The 18,120-nt window shown below is 43.6% G+C and overlaps 1 long non-coding RNA gene across 1 annotated transcript; it reads left to right on the top strand.

Annotated features, from left to right (window-relative positions):
• The first annotated feature begins 2,035 nt into the window (after positions 1–2,035).
• Positions 2,036–16,436, top strand: LOC309552134. Its single transcript, XR_014225127.1, has 3 exons — positions 2,036–2,080; positions 13,070–13,183; positions 16,399–16,436. It is a non-coding gene; the product is annotated as an uncharacterized lncRNA (long non-coding RNA).
• Positions 16,437–18,120: the final 1,684 nt, after the last annotated feature.

Consider the following 18,120-nt stretch of genomic DNA (forward strand, 5'->3'; position numbering starts at 1 on the left):
ACCCGCTCAAAACTAATGGTAAATCCCATTTTGGAAAGAAAGGATGAATAGGCGGGCGTATCTTGATCGCCGCTCGAAGGAATCGGACTACCAGAGACTCCTTTGACCATGGGGTATTGGTAAGGGCTGAAAATGCTGACACTTGAACTTTAAGGGTGTTGAAGCAAAGTCCTGTGTCGAGGCCAGACTGCAGGAAGTCCAATATATTAGCCACCGAGGGGGAATGGAAAAAAAACCTCAGTTGAACCGAGAAAGTTTCGAACATTTGCCACACTCTATAATAAGTGGCCTTAGTAGAATTCTTCCTGGCCGACAAAATGGTGGACATTACCGAGTCAGAGAGTTCTATGCTTTGGAGCTTGCTCCTCTCAAATTCCATGCAGACAAGGCCAGGCGGGGCGGGTTGGGGTGAGTGTGGCTGTTGTAAATGAGAATATCTCTGGCTTGGGGAAGCCTGATTGGAGAACACGCTGCCAGGTGACAAAGAAGGGAAAACCATGGCCTCCTCGGCCAGAATGGAGCTATCATAATAGCCGGTGCTCCTTCCTCTATGATCTTCAGTAATGATTTGAGGATCAGAGCAATTGGCAGAAATAGGTAGACTTGCTTGAAGCGCCATTTCTGAGAGAGAGCATCCTGGGCCAGAGCTTGCATGTAGAAGAGGCCTGAAAAAACTGGGGCACCTGACTATTGAACAGTGTTGCCATTAAATCTATCTCGGGAAACCCCATTGTGCGAAAATTCTCACCAGATATTTCGGATTCAGCATCCATTCCGTGTGGCGGGAGAAGTTCCTGCTCAATTGGTCTGCCAGGGTATTATGAGGGCCCGGGAGATACGATGCAGATAGGTCCAGCAAGTGGGCTTCGGCAAAAGAAAAGATTTCCGCAGTAATCTGGAAAAGTCACAGACTTCTTGTCCCCCCTGCTTCACAATGTACGACACAACCATCATGTTGTCCATGAGAAGTTTGACTCTCCTGCCCTGGATTATGGGCAGAAACGTCTTGAGCATCTCCCTGGCTGCCCTCAGTTCAAGGAGATTCGAGGAACACGGAAAACGCTGGTCCCATGCTCCCTGCCTTGAAGCAGGGCCTATGTTCTATTCCATTTTCAGGGGGCACATTTTTTAGCAAAACTTTGGCGGATGCGATCCATCGGGTGAGGGGAGGAAAATCTGGCCTTCTTCCTCAGGATCAGAGATGTCGGGTTCAGTCCTTTCACACGAATAGGCCTCGAGAGCAGTTTAAGGACGCAAGATTGTATCATCCGGGGAGGGAGTTTAGCCGCTTTACATGGTGTCCTCGCAACTGCTTTATGGACCGAACAAAGTCCAAGGCTTCTCAACCTCCCAACCCCCCAAGACAGCGACTAAGTCCTTCTGAAGGTTTGCCAGATGTTGGTGGTGGGGGCAAGACTAGTCCATTTTGGCAGGATTTGGGCGGTTACAGAGAGAAAAGAACCCAGGACAGCTGCTTCTACTCACAAAGGCTGCAACATGTTATGTAGATGCCATGCTCCGGCACCAGGAGCATCCAAAATCAGGGGGGTGTACCCCCAACAAGAGGACCTTCCACCGTGGGACCACGGGCAGGAGCACAAGAAAAAAACAGGAATGTCCGGAGCGAGGACAAAATAAGAACACCTCCACCGGGTACTGCCTGCCTTTTATGCTGTATTCAGGGATGTCCTATGGGAGTCAAGAGGGCGGGGTTGACCCGTAGTCTTGATGGCATGACGCAGAGCCAGGAAATAAATATATATACACAGTATATATAGATTTTTTTTTACATTATATACAGTATATATAATGAATGTTTACCAAACTATATCAGACTTATTGACTATTTAACCAGTGATACATATCCCCTTATGTGTATCTGCCTTATTACAGAAAGAAAAGGAAATGCTCCAGCAGAAAGCTGAAAATCTCAGTTGGGTTCTGGCAAACCACAGTGTAGTCGCTAAAAATGTCCAGAGAGGGAGATTAATTACAGCATTTTTACACAGCGTGGAAAGAGTTGTGCTCATATCATTTTTGGAGGCACCAAGAATTCAGCATATTAACACCTCTGAACTAGGTAAAAATTATGCACAATGCTGGGCTTAAATGTATGGAATGTTAAGGTCTCTTGAATGGGGCTTGGGCAAGCAAACTTTGTAGTAGTATAAGTAGGGTGTTCGCATGCTGTTTATATAGACACAGGTGCAACAAGCATTCTTATATGTGACTTGTTCTATTGCTTTTGGTGCCACTCGAAGTAGAGGTGAAAGTATTAGACATGTGCAGAACTGAAAAATGTGTTTGTTTTGGATATATTCATTATGTTACTAATTTCGTTTTGTTTCAAAAATTTTCTAGTGTGGTTTCGGAAATCATTAAGTTTCATTTTGTTTTTGTTCAATTTCATTTCGTTTTCATTAAATGCAATTTTGTTTATTCATTTTCCAACAAATTCCAAATTTTCATAACAATTCGAATTTTGATCGGTCGAAAAATGATCGACCAATTCAAAGTCTTTGTGAAGAATAGCTTGTTGTTAAGCGGCAGGCCAGGAAGCCGGCCACCGCATCCTTAACAACCAATGAGTCTTTAGCTGTTAGCTGGCTTCCCCACTGACAGCTGAAATAAAAACAAAACAATGCCGGCAATAGAAAGATTTGAGAAAAAAAAAAACAGCGTTGTGTTCATGCCAAAATGTAAAGAAAACAGCATAGGGTCGGATAAGGGTCTGGTATAGATTTTGGGGGGGACCCCACGCCGTTTTGTTTTTTACATTTTTGGCGTGGGGTTCCCCTTAAAATCCATACTAGACCCAAAGGGCTATTTTTTTCTTTCTTATTTTTAATTTTTTTTTAGTTGGTCCGGCAAGTACAACCGAGATTCAATTTAAATGTGATTTGATGCATTTTTTTTTTCTTTAGAAATTTCATTTTTGCTGCAGCATGTCCTATGCATGCTACAGATGCCCCACTAACAGGCAGACTAATGGGATTCCCCAGACACTATAGAAAAAAAAATGGCATTGGGTCCCACCATTGGGTCCATACTAGACCCTTTTCCGAGGATGCAGCCTGACAGGCCAGGAAAGGGAGGGGTGAGCAAGCACCCCCCTTCCTGAAGCATATCAGACCACATGCCCTCAACATGGGGGAGGTGGGCGCTTTGGAGCGGGGGGGGCTCTGCCACCCTGCCCCAAAGCACCTTGTCCCCATATTGATGGGTACAAAGGCCTCTTCCCGACAACCCTGGGCGGTGGTTGTGGGGTCTACGGGCAGGTTGCTTATCAGAATCTAGAAGTCCCCTTTAACAAGAGGGCCCCCAGATACCACCCCCCCCCATGTAAATAAGTATGGGGCACATGGTAACCCTACCCATTCACCAAAAATGTGTAAACAGTGACTAAAGACAATAAACAAGTTTTTGATAATTCCTTAACTAAAAAAAAAACAATGTCGCCTGATGTAGATCCATCCCATGCCACCCGCTGCACCGCCAAAAACCCGAAAAAAGTAAAAAAAACTTCCAGCCTCGCCAAATGCTCCCTGTGGATTGCCCGCTCCTCCGTCAGACATTTCTTAAATAGGTAAGGGGCAGGGCCACTTGGGAGATGTCACTTGGTGACCCCATCCCCTTGTGACATCATCAACCTAGCATGCCCCGGTCATGACCTAACTAGAGGGCGGGGTCACCTGCTGATGTCATCAGGTGACCCCGCCACTTAGCTATTTAAGAAATGTCAGACGGAAGAGCAGGCAGTCCGTGGGAAGTGTTCATTGAGGCCAGAAGTTTTTTTGGGGGGTTTGGCAGTTACATAGTTACATAGTTATTCAGGTTGAAAAAGGACACAAGTCTATCTGGCTCAACCAATAAAAAACAAAAAACAGTAATGAAAACCCAACCATACAATCCCATATACAAAATCCTATACCCGCAGTTGATCCAGAGGATAGCGAAAAAACCCCAGCAAAGCATGATCCAATTTGCTACAGCAGGGGAAAACATTCCTTTCTGATCCCCTGAGAGGCAATCAGATATTCCCTGGATCAACTTTACCTATAAATATTAGTACCCATTTATATTATGTACACCCAGGAAAGAATCCAGGCCTTTTTTAAAGCAATCTAGTGAGCTAGCCAAAACCATCTTTGGAGGGAGTCTATTCCACATTTTCACAGCTCTTAGGCTCCATGCACACAGGGCGTCATAAAAACGTGCTCCAAAGCTGTTTACATAACGCCGGGAAACAGCAGCTGTAAAAACGTGCTTTCAGTAGCTTTTCCTACTAGCGTTATTGCACGTTTGGCCACAGTAGCTGTTAGCAGCGTTTTTTTCTGCCTCCATTCAAAATCAATGGTTCCCTATGGGAGCCTATTGATTTGAATGGAAGTCACACCGCAGGTCGGATCAGGGTGATCCGACTTGCGGTGCGACCTGCACCCCCAGGCCCTTCGGATCTGGTATGGAATTTGAGGGTAGCCCCGCGCCGAAAAAACGGCGTGGGGTCCCCCCCAAAATCCATACCAGACCCTTATCCGAGCATGCAGTCCGGCATGCCAGGAAAGGGGAGGGGACAAGCGAGCGGCCCCACCCCCCCTGGATCATACCAGGCCACACGCCCTCAACATGGGGGGGTGTGGGTGCTTTGGGGCAGGGGGGGCTCTGCACCCCGCACCTCAAAGCACCTTGCCCCCATGTTGATGAGGACAAGGGCCTCATCCCCACAACCCTGGCCGGTGGTTGTGGGGGTCTGTGGGCAGGGGGCTCATCGGAATCTGGAGGCCCCCTTTAACAAGGGGGCCCCCGATCCCGGACCCCCTCCCTATGTGAATGGGTATGGGGTACACTGTACCCCTACTCATTCACCCCATAAAATGCAGTGTATGGAAATGACGACAGGAGACGTTTTGGAAAATTTATTAAAAATCTTCATCCGGCTCTTGTCCTCTCCGGGGGTCTTCTCCTCTCCGAGGGTCTTCTGCTCTTTTGCTGTCCACCCTTCTTGTCTTCTCCTCTCCGGGGTCTTCTGCTGTCTTCTCCTCTCCGGGGGTCTTCTGCTGTCTTCTCTCCGAGGGTCTTCTGCTCTTTTGCTGTCCGCCCTTCTTGTCTTCTCCTCTCCGGGGGTCTTCTGCTGTCTTCTCCTCTCCGAGGGTCTTCTGCTGTCCGCCCTTCTGCTGTCCAATCTTCTTGTCTTCTCCTCTCCAATCTTCTTGTCTTCTCCTCTCCGGTCTTCTGCTCTTTTGCTGTCGGCTGTCCTTCTTCCTCCGGTCCTCCGACGACGACGTCTTCAGCGATTATGCCGGCCTCTGGTCTCCGCAGCTTATTATATAGCCATTAGGGGCGTGGCCGCCAGATGACGTCATCGAGAGACCACGCCCCCTTGTGTCACAGGTGACGTCACCTGTGACACAAGGGGGCGTGGTCTCTCGATGACGTCATCTGGCGGCCACGCCCCTAATGGCTATATAATAAGCTGCGGAGCCCAGAGGCCGGCATAATCGCTGAAGACGTCGTCGGAGGAGGACCGGAGGAAGAAGGACAGCCGACAGCAAAAGAGCAGAAGACCGGAGAGGAGAAGACAAGAAGATTGGACAGCAGAAGGGCGGACAGCAGAAGACCCCCGGAGAGGAGAAGACAAGAAGGGCGGACAGCAAAAGAGCAGAAGACCCTCGGAGAGAAGACAGCAGAAGACCCCCGGAGAGGAGAAGACAGCAGAAGACCCCGGAGAGGAGAAGACAAGAAGGGCGGACAGCAAAAGAGCAGAAGACCCTCGGAGAGGAGAAGACCCCCGGAGAGGACAAGAGCCGGATGAAGATTTTTAACAAATTTTCCAAAACGTCTCCTGTCGTCATTTCCATACACTGCATTTTATGGGGTGAATGAGTAGGGGTACAGTGTACCCCATACCCATTCACATAGGGAGGGGGTCCGGGATCGGGGGCCCCCTTGTTAAAGGGGGCCTCCAGATTCCGATGAGCCCCCTGCCCGCAGACCCCCACAACCACCGGCCAGGGTTGTGGGGATGAGGCCCTTGTCCTCATCAACATGGGGGCAAGGTGCTTTGAGGTGCGGGGTGCAGAGCCCCCCCTGCCCCAAAGCACCCACACCCCCCCCATGTTGAGGGCGTGTGGCCTGGTATGATCCAGGGGGGGTGGGGCCGCTCGCTCGTCCCCTCCCCTTTCCTGGCATGCCGGACTGCATGCTCGGATAAGGGTCTGGTATGGATTTTGGGGGGGACCCCACGCCGTTTTTTCGGCGCGGGGCTACCCTCAAATTCCATACCAGATCCGAAGGGCCTGGTTTGGAACCTGGGGGGGAACCCCACGCCGTTTTTTTCCCCATTTTGGTGTGGAGTTCCCCCTCAAGATTCTCACAGTGCAGGTCGCACCGCAAGTCGGATCACCCTGATCCGACCTGCGGTGTGACTTCCATTCAAATCAATAGGCTCCCATAGGGAACCATTGATTTTGAATGGAAGAAAAAAAACGTATAACGTGGCTTAACGCACGTTAAGCAACGTTATGGAGCCTTATGGAGCCTTTAGCAGCGTCAGACGTTTTTTGCAGCTTGACGCTGGAGCTCCTGAACCCACAGTTTCTGGGTTTTTTTTGGAGCTGTAAAACGCCTATGCCACTTGGAGCTCCTAAAAGCTCTATGTGTGCATGAGGCCATAGAATAACATGGATGGGCGTTCTGCAGCTGCAAAAAAAAACGTCTGACGCTGCTAACAGCAGCTGTAAAAACGTCCAGTGTGCATGAGGCCTAACGGTGAAGAAACCTTTCTGTATTTGGAGACTAAATCTGTTTTCCTCTAGGCGTAAAGAGTGCCCCCTTGTCCTCTGTGTTGACCTCAAAGTGAATAACTCAACACCAAGATCACTATATGGACCCCTTATGTATTTATAAATGTTGATCATATCCCCCCTTAATCTCCTCTTCTCAGGAGAGAATAAATTCAGTTCCTCTAATCTTTTCCCATAGCTGAGCTCCTCCATGCCTCTTATCAATTTGGTTGCCCTTCTCTGTACTTTCTCCAGTTTCCCGAAATCCTTTTTAAGAACTGGTGCCCAACACTGAACTGCATATTCCAGATGAGGTCTTACTAATGATTTGTACAGGGACAAAATGATATCTCTCTCTCTGGAGTCCATGCCTCTGTTAATACAAGAAAGGACTTGGCTTGCTTTGGAAACCGCAGTTTGGCATTGCATGCTATTATTAAGCTTAGGATCTACCAGAACACCCAGGTCCTTCTCCGCTATGGATTCCCCCAGTTCTGCTCCCCTTAGTATGTATGCTGCATGCATATTTTTAGCCCCCAAGTGCATAACTTAACATTTATCAACATTAAACCTCATTTGCCACATAGTTGCCCAATGAAACAGTGCATTGAGGTCAGTTTGTATGTTGGAGGCATCCTATAAGGACGTTATTCCACTGCAAAGCTTGGTGTCATCTGCAAAGACTGAAATGGTACTTTTAATTCCAGACCCTATATAATTTATAAAGATATTTAAAAGTAAGGGTCTCAACACTGAACCTTGGGGTACACCACTGATAACCTTAGACCATTCAGAGTAAGAATCATTAAACACTACTCTCTGAATTTTATCTTTTAGCCATTTGTCTATTCATTTACAAACTGATCTTTTCAAGCCTGTAGACTTTACCTTACACAGCAGCCATGTGTGGGGAACTGTGTCAAACGCTTTCGCAAAATCCAAGTATACTACATCCACAACCATCCTTCTGTCCAAGGTTTTACTTACCTCCTCATAAAACGAAATCAGGTTTGTTTGACAACTTCTGTCTTTCATGAATCCATGCTGTCTGTTTCTTAAAAAAAAAATTTCCAGCAAGAACTCATCTATGTGGTCTTTCATTAAACTCTCCAGTATCTTCCCGACTATAGAAGTTAAACTAACAGGTCTATAGTTACTTGGCAAAGACTTTGATCCCTTTTTAAATATAGGCACCATATTGGCCCTACGTCAATCCAGTGGTACTATTTTAGTCCTTAACAAGTCCCTAAATATTAAAAACAAAGGCTTTGAAATTACATCACTCAATTCTTTTAGGATGCTTAGGTGGATGCCATCTGGTCCAGGCGCTTTATCTACCCTTATTCTGTCTGGACCATAACACTTTTGAACCATTGTGGATCATTTGGGGCTGTGTCAATACTATCCTCATTATGGTCATGAGCTCCTCCATGCTCCTTTGTATACACAGAGTGATATGGTGATATTGAATGGTCGAGACAGCAAGCCACCTGTATACACCTGAGCAGAGGGATTAGTGTATAGGGCCATAATAGCTGAGAATATCTATTCTCCAAATCCAAATTTTTGTAGAACTCGCAATGGGTAACCCCAGTGTATGCGATCAAACACCTTCTCCGCATCCAAAGCTAGAAGCATTGAGGGCGTTTTGGACACCCTCACAATATGAAGTATATCTATCACCCTTCTAGTAGCATCAGCGGATTGCCTGCCCTTTGTGAACTCAGACTGGTCCTGGTGGACCAGTGTGGGTAGCACATCAGCCAACCTAGAAGCTATTAGTTTAGCATACAACTTCAATTTAACATTGCGCAATGAGATGGGTCTGAAATTTTGTGGAGCATCAGGCTCCTTTCCTGGCTTCGGTAGCGTAATGATCAAAGCCTTCAGCATTTCCTGGGGGAAATAGGATGGGGCAGCAGCTGTTTTAAAAACATTGCATAGGTAAGGGGTAAGTATGTTATGAAATGTTTTATAGTACTCTCCACTATACGCATCTGGGCCTGGAGATTTGTTGTTTGGCAAGGAGCCAGTAGCTGTGGTGAGTTCTTGTTCTGTAAAAGGGGAGTTGAGTGATTGTAGTTGGGCTGTGGACAATTTAGGCAGCCTGATTTTCTCAAGAAAATTTTCAGCCATAGAAGGTGAGGGTTGGGGGTGGCCTCATCTGCTTTTAGATTATATAGGTAGCTGTAATAATCACTAAAAGCATTGGCAATGTTTTGGGGATTAAATAGTTTACAGCCTGTAGCGTGATGGGTGAGGTGGCTTATTTTACCTTTATGTCTGTAGCCTCTAAGTTTCTGAGCGAGAACCTTGCCCGTCTTGTTGCCGCTGGTATAATGTGTCATTTTCAAGTGTCTGATAGTTTTTTCATGTGATTCAACTAGGAGATTGCGAAGTTCACTTCTAAGGGCCGTCAGTTGCACTAAAAGTGTGGGAGTCGGTTTAAGTTTGTTTTGTGTTTCAATAGATTTGATGTCAGTTAATAAGGAATCAAGACACTGCTGCCCTATCCTGTCTCACAGGGCGATTAGTACTCCCCTTTTTTTTGCCCGCATGGACTCTAGAAATGTATGTGGAAAACTACGATGATGATAATAAGGGTTAGATGCTTGATAAAAATGTGTCTCTTGGATAGTCAAAATATCTGCTTTGTGTCTCGTGGCCTCCTTCCAGAGTGATCGGCGCTTGGCGGGGTGGTTAAGGCCCCTAGCATTAAGTGATAGTATCTTTATCTACATGTTTGTATATGTAATGGTGTGTTTTGGTTGCTCTTGATAGACTTACGTGTCGTGCTCGTGTGGTAGTCGACACTCCGGGGGATGCCAAGTTCTGAAGATTCTTCCATGTATTTGGCTCACTATGACGCACACTTGGGACTTCCGGTTGAGGCACTGTGTTGGACTCCAGGATGGGTTGCAATAAAACATAAAAACAAAAAGAAAACGTACACCCAACATACACCCAAGAACATAGCATTAAAAGAATGGATCTGAGATCCATGTGCAGTTGAAAATACTACCTCTCTCCATTAGTGAAGGGGAACAGTCTACTAATAATCTACTAATAAAGGAGGCATCTATGCTCTCCAGTGAAGTGTGGAATGATCACTATTTGTTCGGAAGGCAGCAATATAGTGTCTAAGAAGGGTGCTTGAACTGAGTTCAGGTAGTATCTTGATTCAAGGGCCGAGCCCGACCCCTGTCTTGTTGCAGGTATTCGGGAATAATACCCCAAGTTTTAAGGAGTTGTATTCCCGTCTCCAATGAGGATATTGCATGGGTTCTCCCATCTTTAGTCACCAGGAGCTTTGTGGGATTCCTCCACTTGTAGACAATTGAGTGGTTCCTTAAAGCTTTAGTTATAGTTGTCAGTTTTCTCCGCAACTGTATATTGTATTGTGAAAGTCTACAAACAGTTGTATATTGTTATACGGTGCTGGGAGCGGACCCTGTGCGCGGGAAACTGCCATCAACTGTTCCTTAATGTGGAAAAAGTGGTTACACCTCTCTGGGCACCTTGTCCGGTAAAAATGACGGTTTAGGAATGCGGTGAATCCTGTCAATGACTAGCTCAGAATCTGGCACCTCCAGTAAAAGGGATTTGAACAGATCCAGCACATACTGGCGCAAGGTCTGCACCTGGACAGATTCTGGGATACCCCTGATTTTCAGGTTATTACGTCTGGATCTGTCCTCTAAATCTGCAAGCTTAGCTTTGATCCAGTCCTGATCCTCTGACTGCTCCTTTTATGCGTCAATTAGGTAATTTACTGTGTGGGCAAATTCATCCATTTTGTTTTCAATATGGTCTACTCGGGAGATTGTCAATGTGTTAATTTCAGAAGTAAAGTGTTTTATCAGTTGTATTATGTCCGCATTAATAGAGCCCCTGAGAGATACCAGCATGTCCTTCATGGTCATATCCAGCAGTGAGCTGATTGACAGTGGGGAAGGACAGTATGGAATCTGGCAATTCTCTTGTGAGATTGAGAAAATCAGGGCTGCCTAGGTCATCCAGCTGCTGAGCCTGGTTCTCCAGTCTAGGCTTTGGTTTAACTGGGCTCCTGCTCAGGGGTGTAGAGGCTGTCAGTGAGGAGGGGATATGTAATGTTCTCAGGGGAGACACTGAACTTGCCTGTGTTCCTGGTGGAGAGCTGCTACTGCCTCGTGTGGAGGACGGAGATCCAGCGCCATCTTTGATATCACTACCGCCGGCCTGGAAGAAGAAGGATGTCCGCTTCCGTGGCCGGGTCTGGTTGCTTGGGACCACTAACACTGGTGTCTAGACGGAGCTCACGAGCTACGCGACCATCCGGCTCAGCAGCTAGCCCTCAATCCTATGTTAAAAACTCCTCCAGCCTTCCCATATACCTCTCCCCTAGCACAAAAGACCCCTTTCCATTTAAGTGCAAACCATCTTTAGTATATAGGTTGCACCCCAATGAAAAGTGAGCCCAGTGCTCTAAAAACCCAAATCCCTCCTTCTTACAGGCAATATTTCAGAGAATATTTCAGTGCAGCAAGGGGCGTGAGACGATTCTACATCGGGGGACACTATTTTCTATTTTTTTTATAAAGGAATTGTCAAAAACTTGTTTATTGTTTTATTCACTTTTTACACATTTTGGTGAATTATTCACATGGGGGGGGGCGCGGGATCTGGTGGCCCCTTGTTAAAGGGGGCTTCCAGATTTCCGATAAGCCCCCTGCCTGCAGACTCCCACAACTACAGCCCAGGGTTGCGGGGAAGAGACCCTTGACCCCATGCTTCCCAGCCCACTGCTTAACAACCAGCTATTCTTCACACAGAATTTTAATTGGTTGATCATTTTTCAACCGATTCAAATTCTAATCATTCTGAAAATTTAGAATTTGTTAGAAAATGTATAAACTAAACAAACTTTAATGAATTTCAATGAAATTCGTTACTATTCCATTTCGGAGATTCAAGTACATCCGCATCTCCGAATAACCAAAAATGTGTCTGATTTTGTATTTGGACCGAAACGAATTGCACATGTCTAGAAAGTATATCCCTGTATCCCAGAACATGGGGTGCAGGCTTATCCTGATACCAATCCAGAGGGCTTAATACTTAAGCATTCTCATATACTGTATTATACTGCGATTAGTAGTTCTGACACTAGGTGGTAGTTTCATTATATTGTTCTCTCTTGTAGAATTACACAGTTATGTTGCCATTTTCTGTCTCTTTGCTCCTGTAATTTTCAAAAAAAAAAAAACAAGGCTCAGTTATATACCCAGCACCATGTTTAGTGGTAAGAGTCATATCTGCAGCAACTTTCCATCACTGGGTGATCAAGGAAAATATCTTGGTAAACATTTGTGCAATTAAATAATCCTATTTATTTCCAAAAATATTTGCAAACTCTAAATTATTATTACTATTTATTTTGTGATAACTTTATTGTACTCAGATGTAAGCATGGCAAAAAAAAAAAAAAAATGTTGTGTGATACATATGCAGACATTGCTTTGTGAACTAGAATCAAGAGTTTAGTCTCTACTGTTGTCCTGTTCAGCTGAGTTTATTAGTGAAGATGAGTCCTGTGTAAGCTAAAAGTGTAACAAACACAGGGCTCTGGACTCATTGTGTGACAACATTGGTTGGCATACTTTGGAACTTGTAGAAATCAGAATTCCTGAGAATGGGGAGAAGGAGGGGGCAGAGTGAAAGGTGGGGCTAATAGTGGTGCATGTAGGGGCTTAAAAATTGATCCTAAGGAGATCAGGAGTGCAGGAATCAGAAGTATGTAATGTACATAATGCAGAGGTTCTGGTCAGGTAATATACATACTGCAAGGTTCCAGCTTGGGTAACGTACATAGTAGTTGGATTTGGGGTGGATTACGTACATAGTGCAGGGATCAGGTGTGTAATATAGTGTGGGGGTCAGGAAGGGGTAAAGTAGAGTGCAGAGGACAGGTGTATGTAACATACATAGACAGGGGTTGTAGTCTTCAGCTACCCTACTATACAAATACATTATTTTTCTGTCTGTGATACTGTGAGAGAGTTTCCCTCTATTTCTGTCTTGTAAAATCATTGTCAGCAGGACAGGAAGTGAGGGAAAATCTCTTTACTGGAGCTCCTGGATAACAGTAAAAATTTAACAGGGGTTCCAATCATTCCTTACTAAAAGTTTTGGCAAGATGTACACTTTAAAATGAACCTGTTGGTTTTCTCTAAGTGTGCAAAATGCAGATACACTTTACAGTAAAGTGAGAAAGGTAATTTAGCTAAGCACATCTTATCTTTTGCCAGACATTACTTTGAAGCCTTCCAATGATATCTGCAGTTCCGGTGTCCAATCCTTCACCTTGGTCTCAGTTGACAACATTATGGAGGTGCCCTGCACTCTGATGCCTGCAGAAGGAGGTAATATAAAATCAAAATGGCTCAGTTGCTAATATTATGATATAAACCAAAAAAGTATTCAAAAAAGTATTCAAACACACTGGATTACTGGCAGAGCTGGTGTGTGGTCCAAACCACAAGTATGAACTGAAATATTAATTTAGGGTGGCTTAAGTTACCGAATCTGGATCAAAATGTGGCTTCAGCAGTGACTGATCTAAATTAGATCCATGTATGGGCATTCTGGTTATACAGCAGTCGATCTATTGATCAACTTCTATCCCACCTCTCTGTCACATTTTTCCTGAACAATATATATATATAGCCAGCCAGCAACACTGATTATTGTGTTCTGAAGGCGGGGAAGGCTCCCCACCGTCAGAACACAATACTAAAGCAGGAGTGATTCCTCCACCCTCCTCAAATGTGTGGATGGAGGAATCAGCACAAACTGCTGGTGGAATGAACAAAAGTGTATAATGTTAATGTATGGGCTGCTTTAGGCTCCAGTTCATAGCAGTAAGCTGTTGCTACTATCTGCTGGACATTGCAGCATTACTCCACACCGGGGCCTACATTTTGGGACCCATTTTTCAAACGCTAGAGATATAACCCTGAGATTGGAAAAGAGGATGGTCACATGACTTTGACAGGTCATAGGACCAAGCTCCCCTACTGGTCCCTTTTTCCTCTATTCTTCTTTATGGCATCACTGTCCTTTATATACTGTACACGCAGTGCATATTTTTTATTTAAAGTAGTAGTTAGGTACTGATAAGGCCATACCTCTTCTTTCTACATGGGGTTCTTAGTCTGAGAGAAATCAAGACAAATATCACACAAGATGAAGAACATGGAGGAGGTCTTATTTTTCAATCTATTGGCCCATTCCATGTGGTACTACAACACTTTATCAATCCTTAAGGTGTGCAGTACTAGGGCAGCCCATTTATATTTAGCACCTAATGCAGAAAATTACTGACTTGACCCTTTTTTTAAATTGGTGCACCACAATGTGGCGGTATGCATGTTTTGGTGATTTGCAGTGTCAATGTGTTTCTCTATACTGTAGTAGTGCACTGGGGTGCCATTCTGCAACACACCACATCATAGGTTGTGGGTTAACTTGCATTGCAGTAATGTGCATAAATGTAAAATGTTGATTTTTACCACTTTAGTATGAATAGGCCCTTAGTAGGAAATAAATTGTCTAGTTACATAGTTGCATAGTTAGTCAGGTTGAAAAAAGACACAAGTCCATCTGGCTCAACCAATAAAAAACAAAAAACAGTAAAGAAAACGCAACCATACAATCCCATATACACAATCCTATACCCGCAGTTGATCCAAAGGAAGGCAAAAAACACCAGCAAAGCATGATACAATTTGCTACAGAAGTAGAAAAAAGTCATTCCTGATCCCCCCAAGAGGCAATCAGATATTCCCTGGATCAACTTAACCTATAAATATTAGTACCCAGTTAAGTTGCATAGTTAGTCAGGTTGAAAAAAGACACAAGTCCATCTGGCTCAAGGTTTAAAAGTAATATGAGGAAGTATTACTTTACTGAGAGAGTAGTGGATGCATGGAATAACCTTCCTGCAGAAGTGGTAGCTGCAAATACAGTGAAGGAGTTTAAGCATGCATGGGATAGGCATAAGGCTATCCTTCATATAAGATAGGGCCAGGGACTATTCATAGGATTCAGATATATTGGGCAGACTAGATGGGCCAAATGGTTTTTATCTGCCGACACATTCTATGTTTCTACGTTTCAATTAAAAACAAAATACAGTAAAGAAAACGCAACCCTACAATCCCATATACACAATCCTATACCCGCAGTTGATCCAAAGGAAGGCAAAAAACCCCAGCAAAGCATGATCCAATTTGCTACAGCAGTAGAAAAAGTCCTTCCTGATCCCTCCAAGAGGCAATCAGATATTCCTTGGATCAACTTAACCTATAAATATTAGTACCCAGTTATATTATTTACCCCTAAGAAAGAATCCAGGCTTTTTTTTTTAAAGCAATCTAGTGAGCTGGCCAGAACCACCTCTGAAGGGGGTCTATTCCACATTTTCACAGCTCTTACTGTGAAGAAACCTTTTCCGAATATGGAGACAAAATCTCTTTTCCTCTAGATATAAAGAGTGCCCCCTTGTCCTCTGTGTTGACCTTAAAGTGAATTACTCAACACCAAGTTCACTATATGGACCCCTTATGTATTTATACATGTTGATCATACCCCCCCTAATCTCCTCTTCTCAAGAGAGAATAAATTCAGTTCCTCTAATCTTTCCTCATAGCTGAGCTCCTCCGTGCCTCTTATTAGTTTGGTTGCCCTTCTCTGCACTTTCTCCAGTTCCCCGATATCTGTTTTGGGAACTGATGCCCAAAACTGAACTTTATATTCCAGATGAGGTCTTACTAATGATTTGTAAAGGGGCAAAATTATATCTCTCTCTCTGGAGTCCATGCCTCTGTTAATACAAGAAAGGACTTTGCTTGCTTTGGAAACCACAGCTTATGATCTACCAGAACACCCAGATCCTTCTCTGCTATGGATTCCCCCAGTTCTACTCCCCCTAGTATTATGATGCATGCATACTCTTAGCCCCCAAGTGCATAACTTTACATTTATCAACATTAAACCTCATTTGCAACATAGTTGCCCAATGAAACAGTGCATTGAGGTTGGATTGTAAGTTGGAGACATCCTGTAAGGAAGTTATTTCACTGCAAAGCTTGGTGTCATCTGCAAAGACTGAATGGTACTTTTAATCACAGATCCCGTATCATTTATAAAGATATTAAAAAGTAAGGGTCCCAACACTGAACCTTTGGGTACACCACTGATAACCTTAGACCATTCAGAGTAAGCATCATTAACCACCACTCTCTAAATTCTATCTTTTAGCCAATTTTCTATCCATTTACAAACTGATCTTTCCAAGCCTGTAGACTTTACCTTACACATTAGACGTGTTGGGAACTGTGTCAAATGCTTTTGAAAAATCCAAGTATACTACTTCCACAGCTACCCCTCTAGTAATAATACATTTGTCAGTACTTTAATATAATATGGTATACAGATAAGCTTTTAGTCAACCTAGATTTTTATGAGTAGGAATGCATTTAAATGAATGTCCTGTACTAGAGCTAAGAGGAAGACTGCTGTGCTTCTGAGTTATATTGGTTTTCTGTCTTACCATCTTGGTTTCTTTCTTCTTTAGGTGGTGCTATTTTTATTACCTACAAAGAGTTTAATTTCATCTTTAATGGGAATTATTATAGACAACATAATATGGCAGTGATCAACTCAAAGGTGGTGACCGGAGCAATCACAAACAGTAATAGCACAAGTCTGAGATCCCCCGTTAATTTCAGACTTTCCCATCTACAGGTCAGTATGTTAGACATAAAGGAAGGTGACTCATGGGACGGTTTTTAGCCACCATGTTTAGAATAAACTAAACAGTTTTGCCCCATTGAAGTGTAAAAGCCATTTTTTCAGTTTTGAATCAAGTGGGGAAGGGTTAGACCCTTTGTGAGGTTGTTTGTTTTGTGTTCCCTCTGGGAACATTCACCCATCTTTTTGTCCTGATGAACATTGTCACTAAGACGTTGGCATTAGAGCAAGAGGTGAAGGAAAATACTCTAAGATGGTGATTCCATTTACTTTGGAGAGAATTTTTACTACTTTCCTTTTGTGTTTCTAGGGCAGAAATAAAGGAAAACCTCCTTCCTTATTCTATCCATAAATAAAGAACATTTATTTTGGGTTTACATACACTTTGAAGTTAAAATTGAAGCCTCTGTATTTATTACTGCAATGCAGTCATGCTGCATATATAGTAATACATAGAGTGTACAGTATGTGTTTTCTTTATTACTAAGTGGTACAAAACAATGTGTAAAGAAACATGGGATTTTCTAGGCACCACTTGCATACAACAAATTAAGCAATAACATACAATGTTTTTATTGTATCCATTAAAATATTTTTTAAAAATACATAAAAACAAAATGACTGACATATCGTAACTAACTGATACACCAAATCCTAACACAGTCTCCATGTTTTGCACATCAATTTAAATAAATTCACAGTGGATTACAATAATTGTCCATATGGTGGAAGCCCAACACTATTTGATATCTCTTTGTTAGGGGCGGAAATATACAAGGATCATATAAATAGTGTAAAGTAAGTACCTCCATATACTGTATTAGAGCAAAATAGGACTACTTTCCCAATGTAGGGTGTGCTTTCATACTTACAGGTATATGGTGTACCCATACTTATCAGGCAAAGTTAAAACAGTCCTAACCTAATAACCCAGGGAAAACACAGGTAGCCACAGGAGGAGCATAGTGCACTCAAAGGACCCCAGGAGATAAGAATCAGATGTAACACTGCACAGATATTATTATTAAGAGGGGAATCACTCCTAATCCACTATCCACTAAAACAACCAGTTACCAGCACAAAGGACACTTGCAATAAATGTAAGTAATGTCCCTTGTGCGGATTTTATGAAAACATTTTTTTTCTGCTAAATGTAGGCTTTAAATTAATAGCGAGTAAAGATGACACACAAGTCATAAAACTATTCAGCAGCTCTTGGCAATGACTGCCAAAAATAAATAATATTTTCCCCCACCCTACCCTGGCTATTATACATCAATTACAAGTTATAACCAATTATTTTGCCCGCTTACACTATAAACTCCCTTTTCTGATCAGATTTGCACTATGTGACAAGGTGCCTGTATAAGTAAGTATAACCTTTTTTGAGGGGTCACTTCCCAAAACACTCTGTCGCCACAAGATCCTTAATACATGCCCTCCTCCACCCTTTCCCTAAGCAGGCAAATGTTTGTGTATCTTACTGAGCTTGGTTATGCTGTTACCTATCTGTAACATTTTATTTTGACCTTTTCCTTGTTCAGGT

The sequence above is a fragment of the Pelophylax lessonae genome, assembly GCF_965119305.1.
Source record: "Pelophylax lessonae genome assembly, chromosome: 4".
Lineage (NCBI taxonomy): Eukaryota > Metazoa > Chordata > Amphibia > Anura > Ranidae > Pelophylax > Pelophylax lessonae.